The 17,413-nt window shown below is 47.7% G+C and overlaps 1 protein-coding gene across 2 annotated transcripts in view; it reads left to right on the top strand.

The window, feature by feature from the left end:
* Positions 1-1,791: 1,791 nt before the first annotated feature.
* Positions 1,792-17,413, top strand: part of PLEKHA2 (pleckstrin homology domain containing A2) — a 91,489-nt gene continuing 75,867 nt past the window's right edge. Inside the window, exon 1 of one of the 2 annotated variants that reach the window (XM_083480652.1) lies at positions 1,792-1,937. The gene's annotated coding sequence lies outside the window, so the exon portion shown is untranslated. The remainder of the gene's footprint in view (positions 1,938-17,413) is intronic. The other variant, XM_083480653.1, reaches the window with a different exon arrangement.

Genomic DNA, 17,413 nt, shown 5'->3' with positions numbered 1-17,413 from the left:
TTTGCAGCACAGGTCTCTTGGTCTGAGAAATTGTCTCAACCTGAAAAGGAGTACAGTAGAAGGTAAAATAATGCTATCATCTGTATACGTGCTTGCCTGCTGCTGAAGGGGGAATCCAATTCCCTTCAGCAGTGATCTTAGTTTATTCTTCCAATAGTTCCTGGAAAGATTGCTTGGATTAGGCAACACTAGCATATTTTCCCCAGGTGTCTGTGGGAGGATGGGATCTCTCTCTCTCAAAAGCAATGTCCGAGTGTGCATTAAAGAGTAATCAAGTCAGTGAACATAAGGGGCAGATATAACCCCAAATATAGTGGCTAATGCCACTAAGTGGCTTAAGTGAGAGCAAACTCTGTTGAACTGTGGGAATTACTTCAGAGGAGATGCATGTGTAGGACTGCACTGTGAGAGACTGAGCAATGAACGCCGACATGAAAAGTTCAAAAATTGCCATGACCTTATCATATCCCTAATATTGGCCCCAAAGCCACTATCTGCAGTAGCCTTTCCCAAACTGGTGCCTCAAGAGGTTTTTGACTACTAGTCCCATCATCCCTGATCATTGGCTATGCTGGCTATGGCTGATAAGAGTAGGAGTCCCAAAAATCTGGAGGGCACCAGATTGGATAAGGTGGAGCAATGTTTGTTCTTCTGGATGTGGCTGGACTCCAACTCTCATCAGCCATTGCCAGCATCACCAAGAGCCAGGGATGATAGGAGTTGGGAGTCTAGCAACTTCAGGAGGGTCACAGAGTCTCTCCCACTGATGTAGTGTGGTTGTATAATTCTGACTTTTCTGATTTATCTGCCAGGGGTTGCATTCAACATAGCACAAAGGACAACGTTATGCAATGCCATCTCTCCACCGCCCGCCCCCCTCCCAGGCGCTCTCCCCACACCAAAAATATGGTATGGGTCCCACTCTCTCCAGTTTTGGAGATGGTGAAGGAAGGAGAGTGGATCCCATGTGTTGTGATAGGGCAAAAAATAAAATATGTAAATCACTTTGCAGATTCAAAAACAACAACAAAAATGCTAAGCATTTGAAAGTAAACATGGCACAGTGGCTGGAACAAGGCCACTGGAGATCCAGGTTCAAATCCTTGTCCATTCAGACATGAAGTGGCCATGAGCTGGTAATTCTCTCTCAGCCTGGCCTACCTTGCAGGCTTGTTGTACATATGAAAAGGGAAGGGGGAAACAATGTACAGCACTCCCAGCTCTTTGGTGGAAAGGCAGGACATGCATGTAATTAATGCATATTTCCTTTGCAGGCAGAATTAATGGCAAGAGCAAGCCGCCGTCTTGATACCCAATCCATGCTTAGGAGTTGCTAGTGACTCCCCCAACGGAGTGGCAACAAAGAGGGTAACTCCCGCTCGGCTCCGTGGGGCTTTTTCCCAGCAGGACCGGGCACTTTGCTTAGCCCGATCATCTGCGCGTTTCTTCAGAAGTCGGCCCTGCTTATGGCAGGGGGTTTTGCTCTACCGAACACGCACGCCTTTCTTCTTTCCGGGCTACGGTTAAAGGCAGAGGAACTTTGGGTTTCTGTTTGGTTTGCAACTTTGCAACTTGAGCAGGGTCCGCTTGTTGTCGGCGGCCGCCTGGTCTTCTTTGCGCGCGCTCGCGCCCCGCCGAGGATGCCCAGGTGAGCCCCCCCCCCCGGCTCCCGCTCCGACGGAGCGCTCGCTCTCGCCGCCGCCGCCGCACCCCGGAGGATGGGCGGCCGGGCGGGCCGGCGCGCAGGCGACGGCAAGCCTCTGCGGGCGCTCTCGGCGCACCCGGCACTCACATCCGGGGCTGGCTTTGGCTCCGGGAACCAGCAGCAACCCGGAAAAAAGAGGCGCTGCCGAGGCGCGACGGGAGCTGCTCGCGGCCGCGCCGCCTCCGAGTGTCGCGGGCCATGTCCGGGGCGCGCCGGCCAGAGACGCAGCTGGGTGAGTGCCGGGCGCGGGAGCAGGCGCGCAACAGGCGCGGGCGGGCGGGCGGAGGCCGCGAGGGACGCGCACAGCCGAGGGGGCCGGGGCGGGGGGTGCCCTTCGCGGGGAGGACGGGGCGCTTGGGACGGCCCGATGCTCCCAGAAGCGGCCGCCCGCTGGGGCTCAGCCCGGTACCTGTCCGGAAGGCCGAGGCACCGGGCCAAGAAGCGAGAGGGCCTCTGGGCATGTGCTGGGATCACCGGGACAACGAGGGCACCAAGTTCCTCACTAGAAGAAGTTTCTAGGTCAAAGGGACGGGAAAAGCTTTTTGAAAAGAAGCCCAAGCACGCGTGGCGGGGCTCTTTGCGTCTTTACTCAGAAGTAAGCCCTGGGAACGCCAATGGTCCCGACTCCCAAGTCGGCGTGTATGAATGCGACATCATGGAACTCCCGTTGCGGATCCACGCTCCCCGCGTACAGTCTTAGTGGGCTAAGAAAATGCAAGAAACTTGCAGTCGGAGTTTTTGCAGCCTCCGAAGTAAACGCTCACACCCCGCGAGTTCAATGCGACTTTCCTCCCACGTCCGCGTGCAGACGGATCATTCCTTTCCATGCAGCGTCTCTGGAAGTCCCGGGAAGAGCGGCTGTGCTGCGCTTTGGCACTAGGCGAGGGGGGGGGTGTGTGTCCCTTTCGGCTGCCCTTTGCGTCGGGCCAAGGCATCCTTTAAAACAGCAACTGAGTTCTGTCTCCTCTCCAGACCTTTAACTGTGTTCAAAGAGGATTAGACCAATTTGTGGAGGATCTCAGTGGCTGTTAACCCTGGTGAAATATGCTCTCCCTCACTATGGGAGGCAGAAGTGCTTCTGAATGCCAGTTGTTGGGCATCCCAGGGTGGGAGGGCGGGAGCTGTTGGGCTTTGGTCTGCTTGCGTTCTTCCCAGGGGCATCTGGGTGGCCACAGTGAGAACAAGATGCTGGACCTGTTGGGCCACCAGCCTGATCCACCAGGGCTCTTCTAATGTTCTTACCTTACTTCTTAGAAGAGTTCCGAGCCCAGTCTGCGGCTGAGAAGCAAGGGTGGTGCTCCCAGGGGATCTCGCCTTAAGAAGCTCAAGGTCACACACTGCCTTTGTGGGGCAGCTCAAGATGGGTGCTGGGATTTGGTGATGGCTGAGAGGAGTGGGAGGTCCCAGGTCCGAATTTTAACTTGACTGCAAGCCAACTAAGTTGCTTCATTTGCAATAGGCACATGATAATACTGGCCTACTTTCCAGGGTTGTTGTAAAGATGATTCACACAAAGTATGTCAAAATGTGTGTGTGTGTATTCCATCCTGAAGAACATAGGATGTTACCTTGTATTGAGTCAGACCAATAGGGGGGAAAAGCCTGTTTCAGCTCAAGGTGGGTCCCAGGTCTTAAAACTCCAAACCCTTTGCATGGACTGTGAGGGGTTTCCTACAGGAGTCTTTCTCAGCCCTTCCTGGGAATTGAAGAGGGTGCCTTCTGCATGCCAAGCGGGTGTTCTGTCACTGAGCCCCAGTCTTTCTCTGCTTGGATAAATACATCCACACCATAATAGACATCACAGTCATGGAGTTTAAAAGGGCACACACAGCCTGAGGAGGCTTCATGTTTATTGTGGGGGTTGGTGCTCCTCATCTGTTTAAGTTTTTTTGCAGTGCAGCATGATTTTGCATTAAAATGCTAGCCTGGCCACCCCACCCAATCCCGATTTACACTTTGTGCTGGAAATGTAATAAGTAAAAACAAAGCAAAACCTGTCACAAATGGCCTGTTTGTGGTATCTTAAAAACCCATTTTGGGATGCGGGTGGCACTGTGGGTTAAACCACAGAGCCTAGGACTTGCCGATCAGAAGGTCGGCGGTTTGAATTCCCGCGACGGGGTGAGCTCCCGTTGCTCAGTCCCTGCTCCTGCCAACCTAGCAGTTCGAAAGCACGTCAAAGTGCAAGTAGATAAATAGGTACCGCTCCAGAGGGAAGGTAAACGGCATTTCCGTGTGCTGCTCTGGTTCACCAGAAGCAGCTTAGTCATGCTGGCCACATGACCCGGAAGCTGTATGCCGGCTCCCTCGGCCAGTAAAACGAGATGAGCGCCACAACCCCAGAGTCGGTCATGACTGGACTTCCGGGTTGGCGCGATCTGGAAATGGCGGATTCCCTCCGAGCTGCGGAGGGAATCGGCTCAACTGAGGACGGGTCTTGCCGCGCCGGCGACGCGGGGACCCTCAAAAACCGCAGGCGCTGAAGCCTGCGGACTGAAGACTCGGCGGGCACCTTAAGCGCCCCCCGATTCACGAAGAGCCTTTTTAAAGGCTGCGGAGAGGATACGGAGGGCGGCGTGGTGCTGAGAGTCGATCGCTACCTTGGTTGAGCGCAGCCGCGAGCCATGACTGGAGAGCGCTGATTCCCTTCCTTGAAATTCGGACTGAAAAGAATAACCCGTGAGTAAAACGAAATTGGACTTTATGAATATTATTCCGTGAATTTGAGACGACCGGGGGGTGTACTAAAAGGAAGTCCGCACCCCCCCTTCTTGCAGACGATCTAAAGCAACGAATTAAGAACTAAGCTGGAGTGCCTACCCTTTGCGGGGTGAGTTGAAAAAGACATTAACTTCCAAGATTTGGTAAAAAGAAACTTTGAGCTGGAGAGTGGAGTGTTGAAAGCTTTCTTTCTGTTGTAAACAACCCCCCCCCCCTCCCGGGCCCGGGAGCGTCCTGCCCTTGAGCTTGTGGAAGAGGTGCGGAGTTTGACAGCTGTCAAAGCTGTCAAACGGACAGTTTGAGTGGAAAAATTGCTATTTAAGATCCCTCTGGACTAAAATGAGTTACAATTGAGTTAAAATTGTTGGAAACAAAGTAATAACAATAAGTTGGAGGATTGTTGGAGAAAGATTACCAAGTAACCAGATTCCCTCTAGGGGGAAGTCTGTGAAATTACAATGGCTGTGGATGGAAAGTTACTGGTGGAAATCGAAAGAATGTTTCACTTGGTGGGAATCTTACAAGAGCAGAGTCTGGCTATGAATAAACAACTCATGACCTTGACTTCTGGAACAAGCAGCTCTGCTGAATGTATTGAGGACCTGGATGAGAAAGAATCCACAGCTGAATTGGAAATGATATCTAAAGAAGTGGAAGAGACTAAACAAGAAAAAGAGAAAGTAAAGTTGGAAAGCACCAACCAGAAGTTGGCATCTGTGGAATATAAACAAGGAGACCTTTGGATTACATCTACCACAAATCTGCGAAAGATGCAAAAGATGAAGGAGGAGGCCCCGGGAGCTTATGGAATACAGGAGCTTAAAATAAAGAAATATGATGGGGTCCTCCACTTTGACTTTGACTCTGAAGATGCAGACTTTGTGGAAATTTTCCAGCAGCTGCTTCCAAATGCCCTTGTGGGAGGAGAAAATGGTTGGATGGTGACAGAATTTTTTCGAGATTCGATGGCCGACATAAAGGATTACCAACAAGACCGGCGGAGAGGGACTGAAAGAGATTTGAAAGCCTCGGACGTGAGAAACCCAGGCTAAGAACTGATATTTTGGACATGTATTGGGAAGGGACGAAAACCGGGGATGGGAGGGAGGGAAGAATAGAATTCTAAAGTAGATAGGTAGCCGTGTTGGTCTGCCATAGTCAAAATAAAAAAATTCCTTCCAGTAGCACCTTAAAGACCAACTAAGTTAGTTCTTGGTATGAGCTTTCGTGTGCATGCACACTTCTTCAGATACACAAGTGTGCATGCACACGAAAGCTCATACCAAGAACTAACTTAGTTGGTCTTTAAGGTGCTACTGGAAGGAATTTTTTTATTTAGAATTCTAAAAACACTCAAGACCTTTGGGTTTAGTTAATATGACTTTTATTTAAGACAAATTGGGAAATCAATGGAAGAGAATCTGAGTCCAACTTAGAAAAATTTATTTTACTTGTATTTATAAACTTTAAGATGATTAAGAAGAGAAATACCAATTTGCTGACACAATTTTGGGAAGTGGGATGCATGAAGGGGGGTGGGGGGAAGTCAGGGAACAAGGCTAAGAAAGTAGGATTTTCTGAAACTATACATGTTTTTGTCTTTTGTCTTTTTTGTGTGTATTTGTCTTTATAAAAGGTGAAAAACCAATAAATTTTTTTATATATATAAAAAAAAACAGAGTCGGTCATGACTGGACCTAATGGTCAGGAGTCTTTACCTAAAAACCCATTTGCACCAGTAAGCCTACATTGGGAGGCCCCCACAGAAAGCACCATAGAAGTGTTTTGCTATTGCATCTATGGTCCATGGAGAGTTTTATATAAAGAACAAGAGAAAGTAGACTCTTCAAATGAGGACCTCTCCACCTCTTCATTAGCGCTACTAGTATTAAAAATCCATTGCAATGTCTATTTTTCTACTCAATAAAATGCATTCTCTGTTCCCATTGGTATCTCTTTAGCTTTGTTACTGCTGTTCATCTGAAATAAAAGTTGCTGTCCTGGATGCTGATTGCGCCAAAATAGAAAGTCTGTGCCTTGAAACCTCCCAGAAACAGTTTCTCTATTGCATTTGTATTCCACTCATCTTCTAGGACAGGCACATCCAACAGGTAGATTGTGATCTACTGGAAAATCACTGGATGTCTGACATCTGTGGGTAGATCACTGGTAGATCAGTGGCTCCCCCAAAGAAGCTGAACAACTTTGGCTCCCTTAAAAAAAGCTCAACATTTTGGCCCTTTACACCCCCCCAATGGGCTTTCCCTCCTCCCTAAAAGCAGATCAACAAGTTTGACCTGAACCCCCCAAAAGGGGGTAGATCACTGCCAGTCTTTGTCAATGACAATCTCTTGGGAGTTGGCCAACCCTGCTCTAGGACACTTGGGGCACCTACACACTGTCCCATGTTATCTTTAACCAGAGAAAGGAGAGAGAAAGAGGAAGGTGGCTGGTCCAAGGTCATCCATTGAGCTGTATAGAGATTTGAACTCTGCCCTCTTAAGAAAGGAAACAGAGTCCTGCTGGATCAGGCCTGAAGCTCATGTGGCTCATCATGTGCTCTCTCGGTGGCCAACCAGATGCCTATGGGAAGCCTGCAAGCAGATCCTCTTGAGTTTGCTGCCAGATGTATTGGGATGCATCCTTGTGGCTTTTTATTCTCCCACCACAAAGTATTTGTGAACTTGGATAATGTGAAAGGACCACCATGCAGCCCTGCGAAACCTGGTGCCCTCCAGGTTCCCCTCAGCTCAGCTGGCGCAGGCATGCGGATTGGAGCTGTTGTGGAGAAATTATGGAGAGCCCAGCTTGGGGAAGCCAACCCTTGACTTTTCCCTAGGGTGCGACAGGGTGGGGCTTAACCAGAACCAGAGAAAATAAGGCTTGCTTCTTCTTTTTATGACTGCTTGGTGTGTATTGGGCTGGAGTGAAATGTGATTTGGACATTCACTAGAGCATGTTGCAAACAGGTCTCTCTGTGGGTAATTGCAGAATCCTCTGTGCACTGGGTGTTTGAGTGAAAGGTATTAGCTGTGGGACAGAGGTTACCCAATCTGGGGATGGGGTTCTGCATCTTTGTGCTTATGGTCAATAAAATCGTGCAAACTGTATCCCCCACCTACCCATTATTTCCCAGGCTCAAGTATTCTTCATTATATTTAAGTTCCTTGGAATAATTGGAGAACATATGATTGGATTCAGGATACTTAGCTTTTCTGTTAGTTTGCTTCAAATATTCAAAGCACCTCCCCTATATCGTCCGGCTAGTTTTGGTGTTATCCTTGTATTGCAGATGGGGAAGGAAGCTGCTGGTTTGCCTAAAGCAATCCTGTGACAAGATATTTTAACTGGAACTATTATGCTGCATCAGCTCTTAAAATGGTTGCAAACAAACAAAAATAGAGTGGATGCTTTTTTCTTTGGCTACTTATTGAGCACTGTTAATGTTACCACATTCCTTCATGGAAAGGCTCGTCTGCCCCTACATTAGAGGCAGAATACTCCATAGCTGAAGCTCGTCTCTTTTTCATCTCCATGCCAGACAAAAGCTTCCCTTGTTAAAATTCTGCCTACCTTACAAATGTTTCAGAAGCCTGCCGTAAGAAGAGCCTTGGCAACCATAAATACTGCAGAAGCTCTTATACAGGAACATCAGAAAATCTCAGCATGGATCATCACCTCTTTGCCTGTTCCTCAGATTTGGAAACATGTCTTGGCATGAGTTGAGGTTGAGGAGCTACAGTGATGAGGGCTGCAAAGGTGCCCTGGATTTAAAGCACATTTTCCTCTCCCATCCAAAAAACAATCCTGGAAATTATAATTTACCCTTCACAGAGCTGCAGTTCCCAGCACCTTTAACAAACTAACAGTTCCCAGGATTCTTTGGAGGTGAAAATGTGCTTTAAATGCATTCTAATGTATGGTGTGTGCACAGCCAAAGTTGGCTTTTCCTCTTCAGATATGTATTTTGATTCACAAGATACTCTGTAATGTCCATTGTCTGGATCTCTTCTGCATCAGTGGTCCTTGTCCCTTCCCCGCTTTATTGAAAAGGGATTTTTCTGCTGTGCCTTCCTCTTACACACAATGTAAGTCAGCATGTGCTTTGTGAACACCCAAAGAGGAAGCTATGTAGACTGCAAGCACAGAGGAACTTGGCAGCCTTCCCAGGGGATGAGGTTCTGAAAAATAAGGGTCCATCAAGCTGCTTGGCTCATACAAAACAGCCTTTCTATCGCTGGAGGGTTGAATGCCTTGCCAGAACAGGGAAACAATATTTTTTCTTTCTTAGGGTGTGGCTTGTTTACTTGTGCATTTGCCCCCCAAGGAATTACAGGCACTGTAGTTTGTTTAAGGGTGCTGGGAATGGTAGCTCAGTGAGAGGTAAACCAAACTGCTCAGAATTCTTGGAGGGAAAAAATTTGCTTCAGAGGTGTGTTCAAGGTGTCGCATCTATGCAGCTTAGCATTGCCAGGCTGTGTGTGCTGCAGGAATGGCTCATTTTTGTCCTTGTTCTCACTGAGATTGCATTTATGTGTCTGTACTCAGGTGTTGCTCCAGGTTTGAGGGCGCTGTTAGCAAAATACCTGCTGGTGGGCCCCCTCTTACATTGCAGGGATCTCTGGCAGGCTAACCTGGTGGTTGTGGTAGTAGCAGGCAGCAATGGGGGGAGAGAGCAGGACACATGGGGGGTGCTAGGACACAAACAGACACTGTTTTATTTACTTGCAATGTCCTGGGGAAATGCCATGTTGAGAGACTTAAATGTTGGCTCTGAGACTCCAACTGGAGGAATTAATGAATGTTAGAATGATGTTGGATTGCAGTTAAGTGGTTTTTAGCAGCAATATTATAAAGGAATATGTAAAAATGGATTGTTAACAGGTGATAACCTAAAGTTATAATATATTAAGATAAAAGATTAAGATAAAATTAAAGAGGGAAAGGATTTGCTGAATTAACTAATTGAATTGGAATGCAAAAAAGGGAGGTGTGAGGAGGTCAGGGAAACAAGTAAATGAAAGATAAGATATGGAAAGACTGATTTGTTTTTAACTGTTTTTACTTTGTATTTTCATTTTTTGTGTTTTTTTTTTTACTTTTTTCTCTTATTTTTGTAATATGCTGAAACTTTAATAAATATCTTTTAAAAAAGAGAGAGAGAGAGAGAGAGAGACTCCAACTGGAGGCTGCCATTTGAATTTCTCACACTGTCCTGAAGGGCATTGTGGATAATTTTATATATCATTGTATAGGGGCTGAGGTCTCTGCCTGCCAGCCCTGCCCACCCTTTTGTCTTTCCCCCACCCCAACCAAAGCCCCTCCCTCCCAGCTCACCTACCTTCTTGCCTATCCCTTCACCTGCTCACCCCAAGCCCAAAAGCCCAAGCCCTTTTTAAGGAGTGGCCATGCGGTTGCCAGTGAGCCCAGTTGGTGAGGGCAAGGTGCTGATCCCCATATGGGTGCATATTTCTGCATTGCAGGGAGTTGAGGTCCGGGTTGTTCTATCACTCCACACCATGGCTTGCTAAACCGCTGTGTGAAGGGTCTTCCCCTACGCTAAGCAGCTCTGCCAGTTGGTGGCCATTTGAACTGCAGAGCATTACAGCACCTTAAAGGTTGATGTGTGTAGGAAGAAACAATTTTTTAGCAGCTCTTTAGCTGAAAAAGGTTCCCAGAGTGGCTGACAAATATCAAAAATAGGATGTAAGCAGCTGTCGTATACAGACTCCAGATCATTGCGCCCATGTAGCTCAGCATGGTCTGTACTGGCTGACAGACAAACGCTGCCATCAGACTTAAAATGTAAAAGACATGACACAAAAGGAAAAGAGATGGGCAGGGAGGAGAAAAGTAGGCATTAGCCCCCTTTGTAACGGCATTCTTGTAATGCCCAGCTGCAATGGAAGAGCGCAAGGAAAGGAGCAGCCAAATGTGGCTGGTGTTCTGCTGAGTGACTAGAGAGGCCCTGCAGCCATCTTCAAGGAACAGCCGCTGCCACAGGAGAAGGAAAACGCTGACTCTTTGGCAGGGCAGGATCTAGGTTTGATGAGGCCTTCTGCTGCTGAAGGGCCCTTTATATGTCCAGCTGCCCTTTGTCAGCAACAAATTGTCACTGTTTTTTGTGTTGAATATATGCTGTATGGTAATTTATGGACCTAATAGGTATCTAAAGCCATTTGCACATGCAGAATGTAGACAACCTATATATAGAAAGGAGCAAACCAGTGATATTTTAGGGAGCAGGCGAGCAGGTGGGGCCCATGACTTACATCATAGGAGTCTACAAAACACTCTTGCTGTATGTAGGTTTTATTTTATTCATTTTTTATCTTATATTTTGGAAATGTACATCCAGTTTTTTCCCTTTATTTTTTTGGGGCCCCCCAAGAGAGTGGGGCCCTAAGCTATAGCTTGTTTAGCTTATACATAAATCCGCCCCTGCTCTTTGGCCCCACTTTGGATAGAGAGAAGTTTTTCTCCCTCTCTCATCATACTAGGACCTAACGGGGCCATCTTGCGAAGCTGAATATTGGGAGATTCAAGACAAACAAAAGAAATAAGTTCTATTCACCATGCATAGTTGAACTATGTAAATTGCTCTTACGGAATATGGTGATAGTTACCACCTTGGAAGTCTGTAAAAGAACTAGACCAATTCCTGGAGGATAAGGCTGTCCATGGCCACTGGTCAGGATATGACCCTGTTCTCCCTCCCCTGTGAGATGCCCTTGAATGCCATGTCTGCCAAAGAGGGGGAGAGAGCTCTTGGCTGCCATGGCCTGATCCAGGCTCTTTTTAATACCGCACCAAGCAAGCTAAACACAGCTGACCAGCTATCGCTTGTGGCTGGTTGTAACACTTCCTCCTGCCCCTGCCTCCCCCGCCCCTTCCTGCATTCACAGGCAGGCAGGAGAATTGGGTGGTCTATCGAGCCCTTGGTGGGCTGCTATAACCTAGCTGATGGGCTACCCAGCTTGGTGTGCTGCAAGTTAAATCTTCTGGAAAAGGGGGGGGGGGGAGTTTGCAAATGCAGTAATACCACAATATTCAAAACCAACATCCCTCTCAGATGGTTGTCCTAATAATAGTTTTAGTTATGGTGCCTCAGCATTTGTGTTCTGCCAGAAATAATTGAGGATCTATTAATTTTAGCCTTGTAATTATTTTAAATTAAGTGTGTTCTCCCCCCCCCCATAAATTTATCCTTGCTCAACCTTAATATTCAGCACTCTAGTCCCTCAAAATTTGTATAAGCAAATGAGCAGTTAAGACACAGTCTCACCAAAGTGGGGATGAGGCTATTTGGGCCACAGTGTGCCTTTGGGTTGTGATTCATAACAATTGTGAGGTTTCCTCTGCTCTGCTCTCCCAATTCCAGCAGTCCCACATAGCACCATGAGGTCCTTAATACTCAGGTTGCTGTAGAAAATTACTGAGATAATATATACGAAGATGGCACAGCCTTCAAAATGGGAAGACTTATTGAATCTCATTTCTTGCCATAACTAGCTGAATACCTTCTAGCTGGATACCTTGAAGTGAGACCCACTCTCTCAAACACGTGTCTCTCCTCATAGAGGGGATAAGAAGACCGACTTGCCTTGCAAAGTTGTTGTGAGAAGGCTGGAAAGTGCTGAGTTTGTGCTTCGTTTTATTCCGTCCTGAATCCATAGATGGGAGAAGCTTATGCCAGAGAGAGAGAAGGAGAGGTGCAGAGGGGGAGGGAGGGAGGGAGGGAGATAATTCTCCCAGGTCAGACCGGGAGGTTGGACTTGTCTTCTCAGCTGATCCCAAGGGCTACAGTCAGTGACTAGTTGACTACAAGAAGCATCATCTCGGCCACAATTTAATCACCCAAAGGTTGTGGTACTTGTAGCAGGGCCTTCACATCTAGGGCTGGCCCCTTCAGCCACCTGAAGGAAAGGCAGTCTGGTGTAATAACCCAAGTTGCTGAGAGGCAAAGGCTACAAACCTGTCCTCTTCTGAGGACTGTCTTATTTCCAGGCTGTTCCATGATTTGAATATTCCTCTGAATGAAAAACCCCCAACCCACTTCCTCTGGAAAATTAATGTTGTGGGGAGAATGGGGGAGATTTTTTTTAAATTGTTTTATTTATTTACAACATTTATTTCTCCAGGGAGCTTAAGGCAATGCATGGTTCTCCCCCGCTGTTTTTCCTTCACAGCACCCATGTGAGGTAGGTTAGACTGAGCATGACCCAAGGTGAACTTCATGGCTAGTGGTTTCCTGGGGCTGTGATGCCCTTTGGGACGGGTGGGTCAGAAGGCAGGGAGGCCCACAGGAGGTGGCGCCAGAGCCAACCATAGGGAGAGCCAAGCTGCTCTAGTTTCATTCCAATGCTCTCCCTGCTGTGTTCTACAAGGGCAAAGCTGAGATCCCCTTTCTTGCAGTGAACCTTTTCCTGCATTCTGAAGTGACAGAGACCAGAAACAGGTTTAGCATACCAGTGCAAATTTGGTTGGGCTTGAGTTCCTTCAGCTCTCTGAGCCCATCGCAAGTGCCTTCTGTTTCAACTTCTGAATGCCTGGTGAAAGACCTTTTACTCTTCCATCAGGTTTTGCAGGAAATTAAGAATACCTTTTCCCATAATTGTTAACTGACTTCTGATTTAAACATTTTTATATGGGGTTCATGGTATTCTTTTGTGTATGGTTGTTGTTAACCACTCTGATTTTTTTTATAAATAGCAGTATGTGTGTATATATATGTAAGTAAGTAGAAGAGACGCTATCAGACTTAAAGGACATTTTCCAACAGCACTGAGAGAAGTACAGAGTGAGGCCGGGGGGGGCAGCTTAGGAGGGCATTTGTCTTGGAGGACTCCTGAGGGCCAGAAAGGGATCCTTGGAGGGCCACATGGAGCCCTGAGCCTGAGGTGCCCCACCCCTCATGTACATGGGGACTAGCAGCATGAATGTGTGAATGGGTCCCATGCAAAAGCGCTGTTTTTCAAGCGGGACTATAGCTTGTTGGTAGAGCTTTATGTGCCAAAGGTCCCAGCTTCCATCCCTAACCTCTCCTCCGCCTATAGTTCACATCTACAACATACGTTCAAAGTATGTGACTGAACCCCAAAGAATCATGGGAACTGTAGTTTGCTAAAGATTCCAGGAATTGTAGTACTGTGAGGGTAAACTGCAGTTGTCAGGATTCTTTGGTGGAAGTCCTGTTCTTTGAATGGATGCTGCGGATGTGACCTAAGAGTGGTGGTTGGTAAAGTCTGCGTAGTGCCCTTCAGATTTTGTGGGCTACAGTTCCCATCAGTCCCATGCAGTGTGGACAATAACTATGAATGTTGGGAGTTGTAGAGGCATTTCAGGATATGGTACATTTGTTTCCCAACTTTCCCCCCTCTATCTTCAGTATGCAAAGTGAAAAAATGGTCCCACAACGAGCATGACAAATCATTTACTGCAACCGGTTTACACAATATATGGTTCCTCCTTTTTACAAAATGTCAAGCTCCGTAGTCACTTTTGCTATGAACTCAGAAAGCCCATCTTCTGCGCAAAAGCTTTCAGGAGTGAATGGCTGGGGCACCAGGGGGCTTGTCTTTTAGGTAAGATGTTATTACTGGCAGTTCCTGCAGCAGGAGTCTTCAAGGGAATGAATGGGAGGCTTCAGCTGGGAGCCTGGTGGTCTCCTGCCTTTAGCAGTTTGGGCCCCTGTTTGCCAGTCCTCCACTCATGACCCAAGTTCCAATGGGGAAGTGACCTTGGGGACACACCTTCCTTTTGTCAGGCTTGTGCATGGTGGCCCTGGGCCTGCCTTCAGACAGTAGGTGTGGATCACATGAGCTTTGGATCCAGATTCTGCAGCAGCACGTGTAATTGCAGATCTGTAACCAGAACCGAATCTAGAAATGGAGGATGTGTTTGCATATATCTGCTTATTTCATGTGACTTCCAGGATGGAATATATTACAGCTGCTTTTAATTGTACAAGAGCTGAGGAAATGGAAGAGAGAAGGGTCTGAAAACGTTTGCAGAGGTAGAAATCAGGAAATATTGCCTCCTTGTAATCAATCTCCACCAGTTCTCTTGTCTTGTGAACCCTTTTGTTTTAAGAGGGAGGGTACAAATCCAGTAAATTAAACAAAATGAATGGAATTGCCATTATCAATTTAGCTAGAAGTTACTACCTCTAGGTCTTCCGGCAGCCAGACTTTATACAGGGCACTGCATGTTCTGCAGCTCAATGATCAGGAATGTAGTTTGTTATTGTACAAAAAAATTGCATATTGAGAATCTAATCTTTCAGTACAAGTTTGTAGCCCTCCAGGCAGTGAAAGTGTGTTAGCAATGCATGACCTGGCAAAGCGTGCGGGGGTGGGGTGGGGAGTCACGGTGCCTCTGTAGGTCCCTGACTGGCACACACAAAACCACACCTAATCCTTATGCAAAATAAAAGGATGCATGCAAATTATCTTAATTTGCATAACACACATTGGTTGTAAAATTGAACTCTTAAGGCAGAATTTTAAAATGAGCACACACACGCACACACACGCACGCACACACACACACACACACACAAACATGGTGCTGACAAAATTCCTTTGGGAGTCTGCCACAGTCAGTGGTCTCTGGTTGACTGAATCATGTCTTCAGTTGGCCCCCTTAGTAAGCCAGGTGGCAAAATAAAATTGGAAACTGCAAATCTTGCAGCGTGAAGACAGTCTTATGATGTTAAAAACAGAAGCCTGCTTTTGTGTCTGGAGAGATTACACAAATCACTTGAATTCTCTTGGGTCCAAAATTGGGTAGTCGGCAGCAGGGTGAGAAGTCTGTCTGCTCCTTCCTTATCAGCCTCAGCCTTTCTCCCCATCTATTCTGGTCTGTCCTTGGGGAAGGTGTGCTGAGAGGCAGTACCACGTGCTCTAGAAGGGCTTGTTCTTTTTCCTCTGGTGGGATGGAGCTTTGTCTATAAGGGGCAGTCTGTGGTTTTGTTGCCTGCTGTCTATGGTTTTGTTGCCTGCAGTGAAGTTGTACCATCTCAGGAGGACAGTGCCCTGTTCTGCTTTGGAACTCATAGTCCAGCTTTAAGGCAGAAGGCTGCAGGTCGGGACCAAACCAGCCAAGGTCTGTGTACACTTGTGGAGCAGGCTGTCGGCTGGGGTATGAACTCAGGTTCTCTGCAGTCACTGGCTTGAGCTGGAAGCTGAAATGCAGCAAGCAGAAGGAGACCAAGCATTGTTGGCCAGGCAGACAGTGGAATTCCTAATATTTAAGCTGAGGGTATCCAAAGGCTTCACTCTGCCCACAGTCACACGTACAGGTAAGCCAAAAACCTTATCTCAATAAAGCATAGTGTCCATCCTATCTGGCACAAGCAGCTAAACAAACCAGAAAGGAAGGTGGGTGCCCCCTCCATAACTCAGTTCCTGGAGGGCAAAAGGGTTGGTCTGCAGTGGCATCCTTGTGCTGTGAGTGCTGCTGCCCTGGGCCCACTTCTCTAGCATTTCTTTGAGCCCCAGGCAAATGCCTGCAGCGCACTGCCGGTCACTCTTCAAAAGAGTGCTGCTGCTCTTACTCCTTTGCAAGGCCTGCCTGCCCTCTTCCTGCCTGTGGAACAGAGGAGGCTGCCTCATGCCAAGGAAGATCATGGATCCATCTAGCTCAACGTTGTCCGCACCAACAGGCAGTGGCTCTCCAGGGTTTCAGATAGGGGACATTCTCACCCACCCCACCCCCACAGATGCCAGAGATTGAACCTGGGATCTTCTGCATGCCAAGCAGATGTTCTGCCACTGAACTATGGGAGGGATGGAACCACTTGCCACCAGCAGGGTTCAGCACTGGAAAACCCCATGTTGGGGTCCCCCTCAAACCTGGAGCAAGCCCTGGTTAGCTCCCCTCTACGTGTGGCATGATCTCGATCCTACCCCTGCCCCTTTGCATCTGCTGTTTTTTTACAGACTCACACACACTGAGATGCAAGATACACAGTGCGTAATGTATCCCTTAGACCAGATCTTGGCCTCCACTCCCAAGCCTGTAGTTCAAGACCTCGCATTCCTGATGCTCAGTGCTCCCAAGGCAAGGCCTGTGCTTCTCTGCATTTGTGTGCAGCATCTTGTTCAGTGGGTTCTCTTTCCACAGTGTGACACAATGGCTGTGGTAATGAAGAAGTGCTGACAAGCTCTAATGGAGCTAGGGTGGTGCCGCTGCTGCAGTGCTAAGGCTCCTTCCTTTCTGGACTTTGCTGAGAGAGATGGAAGAAAATCGTTCACGCTTAACCAAGCTCCTCCTGTACAGGAAAAGGCAGTGCTACCTCAGATGGTGCTCAGAGATCTGGTGAGCCGAGGAGCTAACAGTTGCACCCAAAGCCTTTGTGTGCATTCCAGAATGCAATGTGCTGGAGTCTAACTTTGGCCAAAGAAATTAAGACTGTGGTGAACTCCTAAAACATTCAGGCTAATTGCCTCCTGGTGCCCCATGTACAATCTCTGGAGAATTTGTCATGCCTGTGATAACATGCCTGGGTTGTGCAAGCTTTCTGGAATGGCATTGCATCCGTAGACCTAAGACTCCGGTCATGGAGGGGCTGCAGTGAGGACTGCAGGGCCCATTGGGTAGGGCTGGACTCACTGAAGCGAACTCCTGGGGAAGTGCTGGGGGGGCACAATGACGCAGGTGTTCTGCTGTTGCTTCCCTGCTCCAAAGTGTCCATGTATTTTGAAATGTTCTTACGCAGTCAGTGGTGTTTTAAGTTTGGGGGGGGGGCGTTTGTTTGTTTTTTGCTGTGTTGGGGTGGGGTGGGTATTTGGTTGGGGCTCTGGATTGGTTTAGTTTTGGTATAATTGTATTTTTTATTCTCCTCCCCCTACTGTTTTATTGGCTATTGTATCATTTATACTTCGCTCTTAAGGGGAGAGGGTCAGGGCTGCCTGGGAGTGGGCCCCAGACAACAGAATGGCTGGGGCAGGTTCCACAAGGCGGAATGCACTGGTACACCTGATC

Source organism: Podarcis liolepis (genome assembly GCF_965112155.1).
Source record: "Podarcis liolepis genome assembly, chromosome: 16".
Classification (NCBI taxonomy): Eukaryota; Metazoa; Chordata; class Lepidosauria; order Squamata; family Lacertidae; genus Podarcis; species Podarcis liolepis.
This window is presented reverse-complemented; position numbering and strand designations above follow the sequence as displayed.